Here is a 12,338-nt window from a genome sequence, read left to right on the forward strand (position 1 = left end):
ATGATCGATAAGGAACGAACAGGAATGAAGCGCAATCGGTGCAAAAATGCATGAACAATGAAATCAGAGAAGATGGATTGATATTTGCAGAAGGAACATTTAAGATTGAGACAATTGATTGTTATTTTGCAAATTAACTGTTGACTGCATGGCTATCAGAATTTAGTGAGATAGTCTGTAATTTGTGCTTAAATACATTTGATTGTCCTCACTCGTGTTCTCATTCACTACAATGTACGTAATTTTATGATTGAAATCATGAGTCAATTGAAGATAGACCACCATGGAAAACCTGGAAGCACTGGATGGTCTCGCGCACGAGATCGATAGGTCCTGGGTTCAAATCTCGCGAGGCGGGATAGTGGATGTGCGCTGCTGAGGAGTCCCATAATAAAACGAAACGGTCATCCAGTGCTTCCAGGTTTTCTAGGGTGGTTTAACTCATTAATTCAACTGATTAATTCAACTAATAAATTACTACAATTTCCATAAACCCTTATTCTGACAAAAATTAATGATAATTAAAATGAACTGATCTCTATTGTTTGGTCGGTTGCATCTCGTAATTCTATCTAATCACAGAATCTGGGTATCAAATAAAATTGAAACAAATGAACCTTGTTTACAAGGTATGCAGCGAATTCATAAACAGGTGGAGAGTAAAACACATATTGAATGCAAATGATAGATGTAATAATTGAATAAATTGTGATATACTGTTGAGGTGGCTTCCGAGAACTACAGAAGAGCTACCAGAGGCCATAAAGTAGCCGATAAGTTTCCATCCAATTAGAAAACGATGGAGCTTTCTAGAATATCAACATGGCATGCTACTTTTGGACAGTAGCGTAATATATCCCTTTGCGGATCGGCCGAATTATAATGTTGATTTAACGAATGCTAATATCTATAAATACCCGTAATTTTCTGTTTATTTTGATTCTTACCAAATAAACACTTCTCCAGGTTTTCTTTTGTCTTCTGATTTAAGACGGTTCAACGTTCAAGTGTCGTAGTCGTAAACTGTATTCTAGGTTATTTAAGTAGCGAACTTAACAAATACATTCATACTTCTAGGGTTAGACTGTATCAAAATGGTGAACTTTTGAAATGAAGTATTGTTATTCACATTAGTTATGAACATATCTAACATACAATGTGATAAAACTTATCGTATCTTAGTTATTATTATCGTTTTTAACGATATGTATGTATAAGCAGAGATGGATAGTAGCTAGCAAGTGGAATCCAGGACGCGCGTTTCATCCTATTTGGGACTCGTCAGATGGATGTACCTGCATCTCAGAGTTGATGTGTACTCTGGGACTTGAACCCAATACCCTCGCTTCAAAAGCCATCGCGTTATCCATTCGGCCACTGAGTCCACTTGCTTGTGCGATGGGGTGAAGTTTAAATTCATTCAGTATTGTTTGTTTGAATCTTCCCATCGATATGTTAGGACTGCAACTGGTCAGTCTCTAATTGGCATATGTGCATACTGTGCGTATTGCCTCGATATAGCCTTAATTCACAAGCATGGTAAGCAGAGATGCATTGAGGCTATATCGAGACAATACACACAGTATGCAGATATGCCAATTAGAGACTGACCAGTTGCAGTCCTAACATATCGATGGGAAGATTCAAACAAACAATACTGAAATGAATTTAATATGTATGTTTTCCTTGTTATTTACTAAGCTATCAGTCGTCAGAAATTTATATTACCCCCCTGTGAGTATATATGCTAAACATCTTGGTTATTGGTTTGATCTCATCAATAAATGTGGAGTTATGACGAAACTTTTCTTTAGAGATGAAAAAAGTGACTACAGTCGTATGAAACCTCAGGCCTTGGTTTCTAAGTTAGTCATAAAATTAGCACAAATTGATTTGTAAGCGATCTTGACCGATATAATTTAGCAACTATCCGAATATATATAGCCAAATCATTCATTTAGCCAATCAGCACATCAATAGAAACTGATCAAATTCTAATCAGGAAGTTACCACTTGGAAAGCTACAATATAAAACTTCATAATTAGTAATAAATATCTTACTTTGTAACAGCGGTACTTCAATGAACAGATTTTGTTTTTGAATGTGAATACATTCAACAGAAAGTTCTAACACAGATCGAAACATGGATGGTATACAAGATTTGTAGTTTAGGTGGATGATTTTGATGGAGTTTTGTTCCCCTACCTGGATGGTTTGATCGTGGAGCTTTCATGGTTCTTCTGAACGATATCCTCAGCACAAACTTCATATAGAACTGAAGTGTTCGAATCTCTCCACATATAACTCACAGACTGTATCGTATATTCATGTTGTAAAACACGACAACAGGCAGGAAGAATGTATTTGTTGTGAGGAGTTAAAAAGTACTCATATAATATATTATACAGAACATACAATCTTCAATTTGCATCTTTCGATGTGTTCTGCCGTATGAACAGTATTCTCGTATGGTCTCCAAATGTTATGCCAACGCCGTACTTTCAATGCAATGAAGCTCTTCTCTAGGTCTGACAATTATAGCTACTTCGACGTCACGTTCTGCTGAACATAACTTATAAATAATCTTGTGAGTAGCGTCCACTACAATATTATTCATATTAATTCTGATATGACAGACAAGAATTTATTCTAATACTTAGGTCTCGACTTCATTGTCCTACAATCATTGACCTATAAATTCCGAATTTCACAATCATCTAAAGTGGTTAATTACTGAAGCTAGTCTAACAATAAAAAGAAATGCGGTTATCATAGATTAATTAGATTGACCAAAGATTATTTTATGATTGAAATGTTAGGATTATATCAAAATCAAGTTGCCAGAATGATTCATATGTATTCTTTAATAGTTGAATTCATGAGTCAATTAAAACTAGAACACCATGGAAGACCTGGAAGCCGTAGACGCCTGTTTCGTCTTAGTATGGGATTCCTCAGCAGTGCGCATCCACAATCCCGCTCATTAGCATATCAACAATGAGCTATTGTGCCGAGAATTATCGGCCACACCAATTCACCGTGTTCATTTCATGTATTATTCGCATTAAAAATTTGACTGCTCCTACTGATCATAGTTTATCACAAAAAAATAAGAGTAAATCACCTTCCTTGTCAACCAACTAGTCAGTCAATGGAAATACTGATCATTCAATAAACACTGCAACTGAGATCATAAAAGCTCCAATTTACAAAACTAAATATGTATCAATCTTTTCAATCATCTTCAAAATACTTTACATTTAAGGTAGCGCATTTATCCATTGCTTAATCCACAATATATGCACACAGATGTCAAGCCATTTAGATACTCCAACGTCTCTTCACGTGTCATCATCTCCATATCTGATGAGTAGGTGAGGTGATTTTAATTTGATGATAGAATAACGAGACAAAAACTACCCGTCATGATGAAACGGTCATCTATCAACAACAAACAAATCCATTTGCTTATAAGTAGCACATATAGAGAAATCACAACTTCAATCGACCAACAAATAAACAAATACGACTGGTGGTTTGTGTAGTTATGTCTATAAACGAAAACCTGAGAAGGGTAATTCGCATATTAATTTGACCACTTTACGATAGATTGATTATTAACCTATAGAATCTGAAGCTGATTAATCCCATGAAAGATCATTTGAACCCGCTTCCTGTTACTTATTATTCATTTACATTTTCTCGAGATTTCGGTAGGCTACTTAAAAAAACTCATTGATATTTTCCAATTCATATCAAGTTCTTATTTTCATTAATTTACTTACTTTTTACTAACGCCTGTTACTCCCAACGGAGCATAGTCCGCCGACCAGCATTCTACAAGCCACCCTGTCCTGGGCCTTTCTTTCTAGTTCTATCGAATTGTTGTTCATTCTTTTCATGTCTGTTTCCATTTCCTCGGCGTAATGTGTTCATTGGTCTCCCTCTTCTCTTTTGATCTTCAGAATTCCATGTGAGGGCTTGTCTTGTGATGCAGTTTGGTGCTTTCTTCAAAGTGAGTCCTATCCACTTCCAGTGCTTCTTCCTTATTTCATCCTCCACTGAAATCTGGTTTGTTCTCTTACACAGTAGTTTGTTAATGATAGTATCTGGCCAACGGATCCGAAGTATTTCGCATAAACAACTGTTGCTAAATACTTGGATCTTCTGGATGATGACTTTCGTAATTCCACAGGTTTCCGCCCCTATATAGTAGAACTATCTTGACATTTGTATTAGAAATTTTGATCTTGGTGTTAGTTGACAATTTTTTTGAGTTCCAGATATTTTTCAGTTTTTAAATAATACTGTAACAACATCTAAAAATATCCTACAGTATTATCTTGTTTTTCTTCATAAATCTCTACTCTTCACCCCTCTAATAGTTTAAAACAAAACACTGGACATATACAATCATTGTTAGGGTATACGATAAAGTCAAACTTCATCCGGTTGACAAACTTTCAAAACATTAAAGGTATTTCTATATTTATATATTGATGAAATTCCATTTACTTAAAATCATATCACACAACATGACGCTATACCTTCTGCTGATGATGATAGTTCCCATCTTATAAAGCTCAAAACGTTTTCTTATTTGATGTTTGAAAAGAAAAGAAAAAATATTGAACTGCTCCTTTATTATGTTTCTTTTCAATATAACCCCAACATTTTCCCCCCCCTTACCCCAACAACAAACAAGTTTGTTCCCCTAAATGTATGAATATTGTTTTCCTTTCTTCTTTTTTTTGTATTAGCCGAAATATAATTTACTTATATTTTTATTAAGTAGTATAAAGAAAAGTGATAATCTGGAATGTTTAATAATAATGACAGATTATTTCCGATTTCTTTCTGGTATTACCATTTATGGATATATTGGGAAATAATATCTATAGTGATTAATTATTATTAGTAGTAGTAACTGGCCACACCCAGTAAACGGGACTATTATTACTTAATGATAAATACATAAACATGAATCCTTATTGTAATGTGAATTTATTGTTTAAGTAGATAACTAACTAATATTAGGACTGAAATAATTAGTATCAGTAGTCAGTCAGTCAGTCAGTCAGTCGAACCATGCTGCCATATCTCGTTAGCACAGCAAGATGAACACCGGATTCATAGAAGTAGTTAATTTAGTGGTGGTAGTATATAAAAGAAAGATTGTATATAAGGATATAGTACAGGAAGGAAGAAAGTTATGAAGCAATTTTTGATCTCAAGATTTAAAGGAAGATAAAGAGTGTATACACCTGCGCCATTGTGATCAATTCTGAGCCATGTCACACAGAGTCTCCAACCATTGGTAACGATAGTCACGCGGACCCCAACGAGGTAGTCTGCATATGCCAACATGCCTCAGACTAGAAGTAAGTTGGTGGCTTCAAGCACTGATGCCACGTTTCGGTTCGGCCGCCCTTAACTTTCTTCCAACCATCCCCTACACTAGTCAGCATAGCACGTCGTGGTAATCGGTGTTCAGGCATACGTAACACGTGGCTCAACTATCTCAGTCTATGAAGATTCATGACCTCATCAACTGATTAGTATCATTAGTATATATATGTAAACATAAAATCATGTATCATCGAAATGAACAATCATAGGAATGAAAAAGATCACTCTTTGTATGCAGATAAGTGAATGTGTGAATATCATTTTATAAAACTGTATTATTTACTTAAACCATGACGCTATCTGAGTCTAAAACTGGATCATCACATTAAATCATCCCACCTACTCATCAAATTTGGTGATGATAACATATAAAACGACGATGGAGCAGCTAAATAGCCTGGTCTCTGAGTGAATACGGTGTGGATTCAAATAATGGAAACAAAGATTTGACAGGTAGTTTACACCACATAAGAATTAATACTCTTAAGAATTCAGTACGTCTGTCAGTTATATGGAACGTAAAACCTGTTAGATAAATGGATCAGTTCAATTTGCCGCACTGCATGAGAACACAGAGATAAAACTATCAATACAAATGATAGAATTGCATAGACAGTATTCAAACGAGCATTCTTGGGAACTTCAATATCTAAGCTCATGTTTTTTTTGTCAGATCTAAAATTCAACTGTTTTTTCTTCGTGTGAGCCAATTGAAGCTAGACAAACATGAAAAACCTGGAAGCACAGGACCGGGTCTGGTGTGAGATAGTAACTCACTGAACACAATGGTGGACGGTTGCTCAATTTCATGGATTGGTTGAGGTTAGTCATTAACACCGTTGGATGTCAGCTGGCTCAGTGGTCTAGAGGTTAAGCGCTCGCGCGCGAGACTGATAGGTCCTGAGTTCGAATCTTGTGAGCAGGATCGTGGATGCGCATTGCTTAAGAGTTCCACGATGGTGGTCTAGGTTCAATTGATACATGATTTCAACTATAAAATTACTAAAATATCCACCAAACCTCCTTCTGATATCTCTGAACTGCTTACTATTTTTATAAATATGCTCAGAAATATATACACTTTACTTATGTGTACTGTTCTAACTAACACCGAACTCATTATCCTAAATGAAACTAAAAAAATCACATAGTAACTTATCATTTACGTTACAATTTCTCATTCAGTAAAACCACTCACATTGCAACTAATGACAGTTTCTAGTTCAAAGACCACTTCATCCTTTTTTTTGAACATATAGTTGGGGGGGGGGTAGTTAGTAGTTTTATAAAAGCAAAGTATGCCTGAATATTGTGTACACAAACTTGTACCATAGTAACTAATTTGCAAAATGATATTATAATGTATATTCTAATATAATCTATCCCTTGGATTATTTTCGAAATTGAAAAAATAACTATTATTACCATCCTTACGGAAGTTTATGTCTCAAGAGGTGAAAATCGAGAATCATTTTACCCGGAAATTTTATCCAATCTAATGTGAACATTATGTAAAATGAATCATAAATAGAGATTATTATTTTCAGTCTTTTTTTAAAAAAAATAAGAAAACAAGATCAAGGGAAACAGTACCATCGATGAGATAAAATGAGGAATAAAATCGTGTTTGGTTTTTTTTGTACGAATAATACCCTGATATGGTCGAGGGTGGCGAGAGTCAGCTCAAACTTTCGAAATGCTCTCACATGGCCATGCGTATACAGGCTCTGCCACAGAAGTCCTACTCAATGCCTTCTCGCGAACGCAGTGTATTTTACAAAAATGAAAGGAAGAAAAATGAATAACCGACGCTTTAGCCGGGTTGATATATATGGATGACCCACCTATAGGAGTTGGAAAATCTTGATTCCGATCTAATGGTTCACAAGGGCTCCAGGATCCTGAGGAAACGAAAGGCGCATGAACCTATTGTTGGTTAATGGCTTCCATGGGATTGCATCTTCTGAAGTTATGTCCACTGTCTTGTGGATTAGACCTCTACGTCGAACGATCCGGGTGTGGTCCCCTAAGAAAACCATCTGTTCCGATCTTGGCGCCCGGGGAGTATCACAGCCCATATACAAATCAAGTGAATTGTGTGGAGCATATGTATTCGGTTCTCCTTTGTACAAATATTTATGTGTTCAAATAAATAAATAAATGAAATACTTTCTGATGGAAGAGTAATCCTTTTTTGTACCAAACCCAAGTAGATTAAGTACTAGATAATATTATCTTCTGCAAAGATCATATTTTAATTACTAAGTGAAATAATTGATTGAATTTTGTGCAAACTAAAACTATACTGATTGGCTTAGCAACAAATAAGACAAAACACAAGCACACATACCGGTTGGCTTGATCCTTATGTCGTAGAACTAACAAATAGATTGTATAAGATCTGTTTTAATATCTTTACAGTCAATTACATTCTGATTACATAATTGACTCATATCTTATGTAGAATATAGATTTCTGTCGGTTGTGATATTTGGATGGAAACAATGACAGTATTTCATTTCACGTAAACAATAAATAATATCCAGTGAACTATTGATTGATTCCATTTATTTAACATTTTATTTCATTCTAGGCAGCCACAGTTGCCAATTAACTGACCTTATACAAACATGATCATGTCTATTATAACTATCGTCACGAATTTATCTCAGTTGGAATATGTTTGTAGACCAGAAATCATTGACAGCAGTTTTTTTCCTAGTATGGGACTCGTTCTTAGGTTGGAGTAATTACGTTATGATGCATGGTGCTCCTAGATACAAGTCTCTATTGTGTGAGGACACTAAGAGAGAAGAAGGTAGTTTATTGAGCTAAACCAAATCATATATATATATATATTGACTAGTGACATGCGCTTGTTCATTAGGAGTTTTTTGATTGGCACAATTTAGCCTAGTGATTTAGCAGCTCTTGATTGGTCTGCTGTATCACATTATCATTTCAGAAATCAAATTCAGGATGACTCTGAGTAGTCTTCCTCGAACTTAAGTGAATTTGTCATATAGCGTGATAGTCATTTGATGCAACTAGTCTAGAATGTCTGACTTCAGATACGATTGGACTCTACCAGTTATAATTTCCAACGAAAGTAACCAAGAACTTATCTGTTTCATAATGATAAAATTGTCCCTCACAAAGTATTGTAGAATGGTAAAACATGAAAAATCAAGGAAGTGGTATAAAAAAATTTATAAAATCACTTCAAGTCAGATTATTGTGATGAAAGTTTTTTTTAGGTGTAAAGTAGACTTGGGTGTAGAACTCTAAAGTGGATTAAATGTACTTAGTACACGACATTGAAGGGTGAATCTGATGCTACATTTCCTGAACCTACTACCATACAGAGAATAATATTGATTTCGCATTGTTCTATCTCCGAAGTTACTGTTGATCGAAAGCGCACATAAAGAATGGGGGGTTGGGCGTAAGGTTAGGTAATCCACCTCTTAAAAACAGACCCTGTTACAATTAGTCAGTCTTTTCAGAGTTGAAACCATGAGTCAATTGAAGCTAGACCATCATGGAAAACCTGGAAGTACTGGACGGCCGTTTCGTCCTATTATGGGACTCCTCGGCAGTGCGCATCCACGATCCCGCACTCGCGAGATTCGAACCCAGTCTTTTCCTTGAATATTTAGAAGTACTTAACAAACTTCCTAGTATTGATTTCTTTCGTTAAGTAAAATCTTATCTTGTTAAGCTTCTGTTATTTTTAGGATTTCTGTAAATTACCCCTCTTCAATAAAATGAATTCAAGATACCATAAATTTTATCAATCTAATTCTTTGATCCCAAATTGTCGTATATTTACCAAACGAATTATTTATTTATGATTAACTAGTTTAATATTAGAAACAGTTCACCTAGTGATTGAGACTCATAACAATTGGTTGCGTTTTATTAAAACTTACGAAGCCAAATCTGGGTAAGTTTAGACTGGTTTTGAATCTAATAAATATGCACATATATCATCAGACATATACTGTGGTGTGTGCTATTGATGTCGACAGATATAAGTAGTATGTATCGTCAGTCGAAAGTGAAATGCCTGGTGACAGAAGGTTAAGAAGATTGAAGAGAAAAGAACGAGAACAGAGAATGGTTGATGTGGAAACGACGTTCTTTAATTTTGTATTCGAATGCATTCGATTGTCCAAACCTGTGTTCTCGTTCACTACGCATACACCTATTTATACAAATCCTCTTGAGGACAAAATAGTATCCGGATGTAGTGAACTTTTTTATGTTTAACTATAAAATAATGATCCAGTGAATGTGTAACAATTACACACCGAGGTTTTCGGCAAAACTTTCGAAACTCACGGAATGCTAAAGGCCGCTAGTAGTGATCCTTTTTTAACGAGATTAAACCTTGTAGCCAAAACAATGGGTTCTCCAAGAATGATGCAAACTCAAGGTAGAGGCCAATACTTTTGGTTAGTGAAAACATGGAAATTATATAGCCTATTATATTTGTCGATGGTCCACTTATTGCCCGAAGGATAGCTGATGAAATGAATTCAAGGACATCACCTATGTAATTAACCATAGGCATATAAAGTTTATATAATGTTAAATCAAAAAGTCGAAGTGATAAATGTAAAGCGGGTTTATCTATTTCGTGCATTCAAAGATGACCAGACAATCATGTATGAGGAGATAAGTAGACACATAATTGAGTCGGTACTGTACCCAACTCATTAGAATCAAAGGTAATCCGTTTCGTACATAAAAATAGATCATGTATGAAATGATAATGAGTATGTAAATAACTAATTAGATTATTGTTATATCGATTACCTGAGTGCCCAGTTAATGTATGACGCTATAAGACCGCCAATTAGAGAGGAGTGAATTATCGATCAGAGCAATGATACAGAGAAGTCGTATGAGCAGTCTTGAGTACTTATCAGTCCTGCTTTCTGTTTAGCCCAGCCAGTTAAGTCCAGAACATCAATAACAGCCTCTGCAATATGAATTATTATTCACAAACATACTGGCTTTATATACCGAACAGACAGACCACATCGTAATATAAAATAGAAAATACACATTTGTACAAGATTTGGCCAAATGTGGCTGTGAATAGGGGGAACAATAATTAATGAACTAGGGATAACTCAAGAATAATAAATCGTATAATAATAATCTATAGGTCAAAATAAAGCTTATAATAAGAGGGACACGAATATGAATAGTTTAGTTACTTAACAATTATACAATAGGAAATGTACATATCATATTGGTCCATGAATAGTTCCCAAAGTTACCATTCATAAATCTCCACAGGATATGACAATTATGGATAAAAATGCAAACGTACTAACATTCTGAGCGTAGAAGTAAACTAATAAATGTACTTAACAAGGATACCAACAACAGAGGTACATAGAAGTATCACAGAATACTTAACCAGGTTAGAAGATCTTAGTTACTGAACAAAGTTGTATAGACTAAAATTGATTAAACAAAAGAACGACAGAAATATTACTATGCTACTTATACTACCCCCCCCAATTGAAACTTTTTTAGTTTTAACATTTTGTTTTTCATTAAATAATGAGATTATTTTGTTCGGTGTAATTTGAAACCTTTTTCCACTAAGATGAAGCACTTTTTTTATATCACAGATAACTGTATACTTAATTGAAGATGACATTCATAATTCTAGCGTTGTTTTGATGATCTTCTCCCTAAGCTTATTTTACACTTCCTTGAACAAGTCATGAAAATAGGACAGTTTCTAAGGAATTCCTCATTATAATAATAATCATTTCTAGTTTTCTTTAATTACCTACCTGAATATTTGACTTTTACTCAACTTTGGTATAAAATAAGTTATTGAAGAGATAGAGATGTCAAGTAGTCAAATTCAAACCATTTCAACATAAGTCAATATAGGTAGCTAAGTATTGTGAACAGTATTCACATTGTAGCTGTAAACAATTCCCCAAAATCAATAGCTCTGTAAGTGTTCGACATTGGATGCTGACCACGTTGTTTAAGTGGACTTGTTTAACTGAAGGCTTTCGGTCATGCATCCGCACCAGATCATGTTTCAACTCGGCGTGGGACACTGCTCCTACGTTCATTAGCCAGCTTATAGTAAAGGTTCCTCGATATATTGGTGACGTATCAAATATATCTTTCCTACCTCTTCTCGTCTGACTTCTGATTTCCTCTGGCCGGGAACGATCGATTATAGAAGATACTACTGGTTGCAAGTTGTAAAACTAGAATATCCGTCGTATCATCAGTGGTGAGCCTAACGTGATCCGGTACACCAAGCCAACAAACTGTGAGTCCGTTCCTTTTTGGAATATTATTATTCATTGTTATTCTTTATTTGAATTTTATATATTGTGATAGTACGAAGAAATCGTTGTTGTAGAAGTAAACATTTTAATATATTAGTGAATAAGGTATCGGACAATAAAACATAGTTTACTTTGTGTATATTTTGATATCTTTGTACTTAATTAGCATCAATCATGTTCGTTCACCTCCATATCATTCTCAGTCAAATGATCAAGATGAAAAGTAAATAGATACATTTTCACACAATCTCAAAGACAAAGGCAGTGAAAACAATAAGACAGATTCTGGTTGATGTCTTACTAATTTATCATTCAACACAATTCCAGTAGTAGTAAATGAAATGCCTACAACAAAAATCATGTTTACTTCAGACAATAAAACTGTTCGTGATACAACGAAACCGGAACAGATAAGTAACAACATCAGTAATAAAAAGATGAAAGAGTAATTGAATCACCACCATTGGGCAGGGGCTTCGTACATTCACAATCAACCAAAAATCATATTTTCTTTATGTCTCCGATTCAGCCTCAAGTTGAACTGATAGGCAACAAACAAATGTATGAGATAGAATTAGAAAATCAACATA

Source organism: Schistosoma mansoni, assembly GCF_000237925.1.
Source record: "Schistosoma mansoni, WGS project CABG00000000 data, chromosome 1 unplaced supercontig 0094, strain Puerto Rico, whole genome shotgun sequence".
NCBI lineage: Eukaryota > Metazoa > Platyhelminthes > Trematoda > Strigeidida > Schistosomatidae > Schistosoma > Schistosoma mansoni.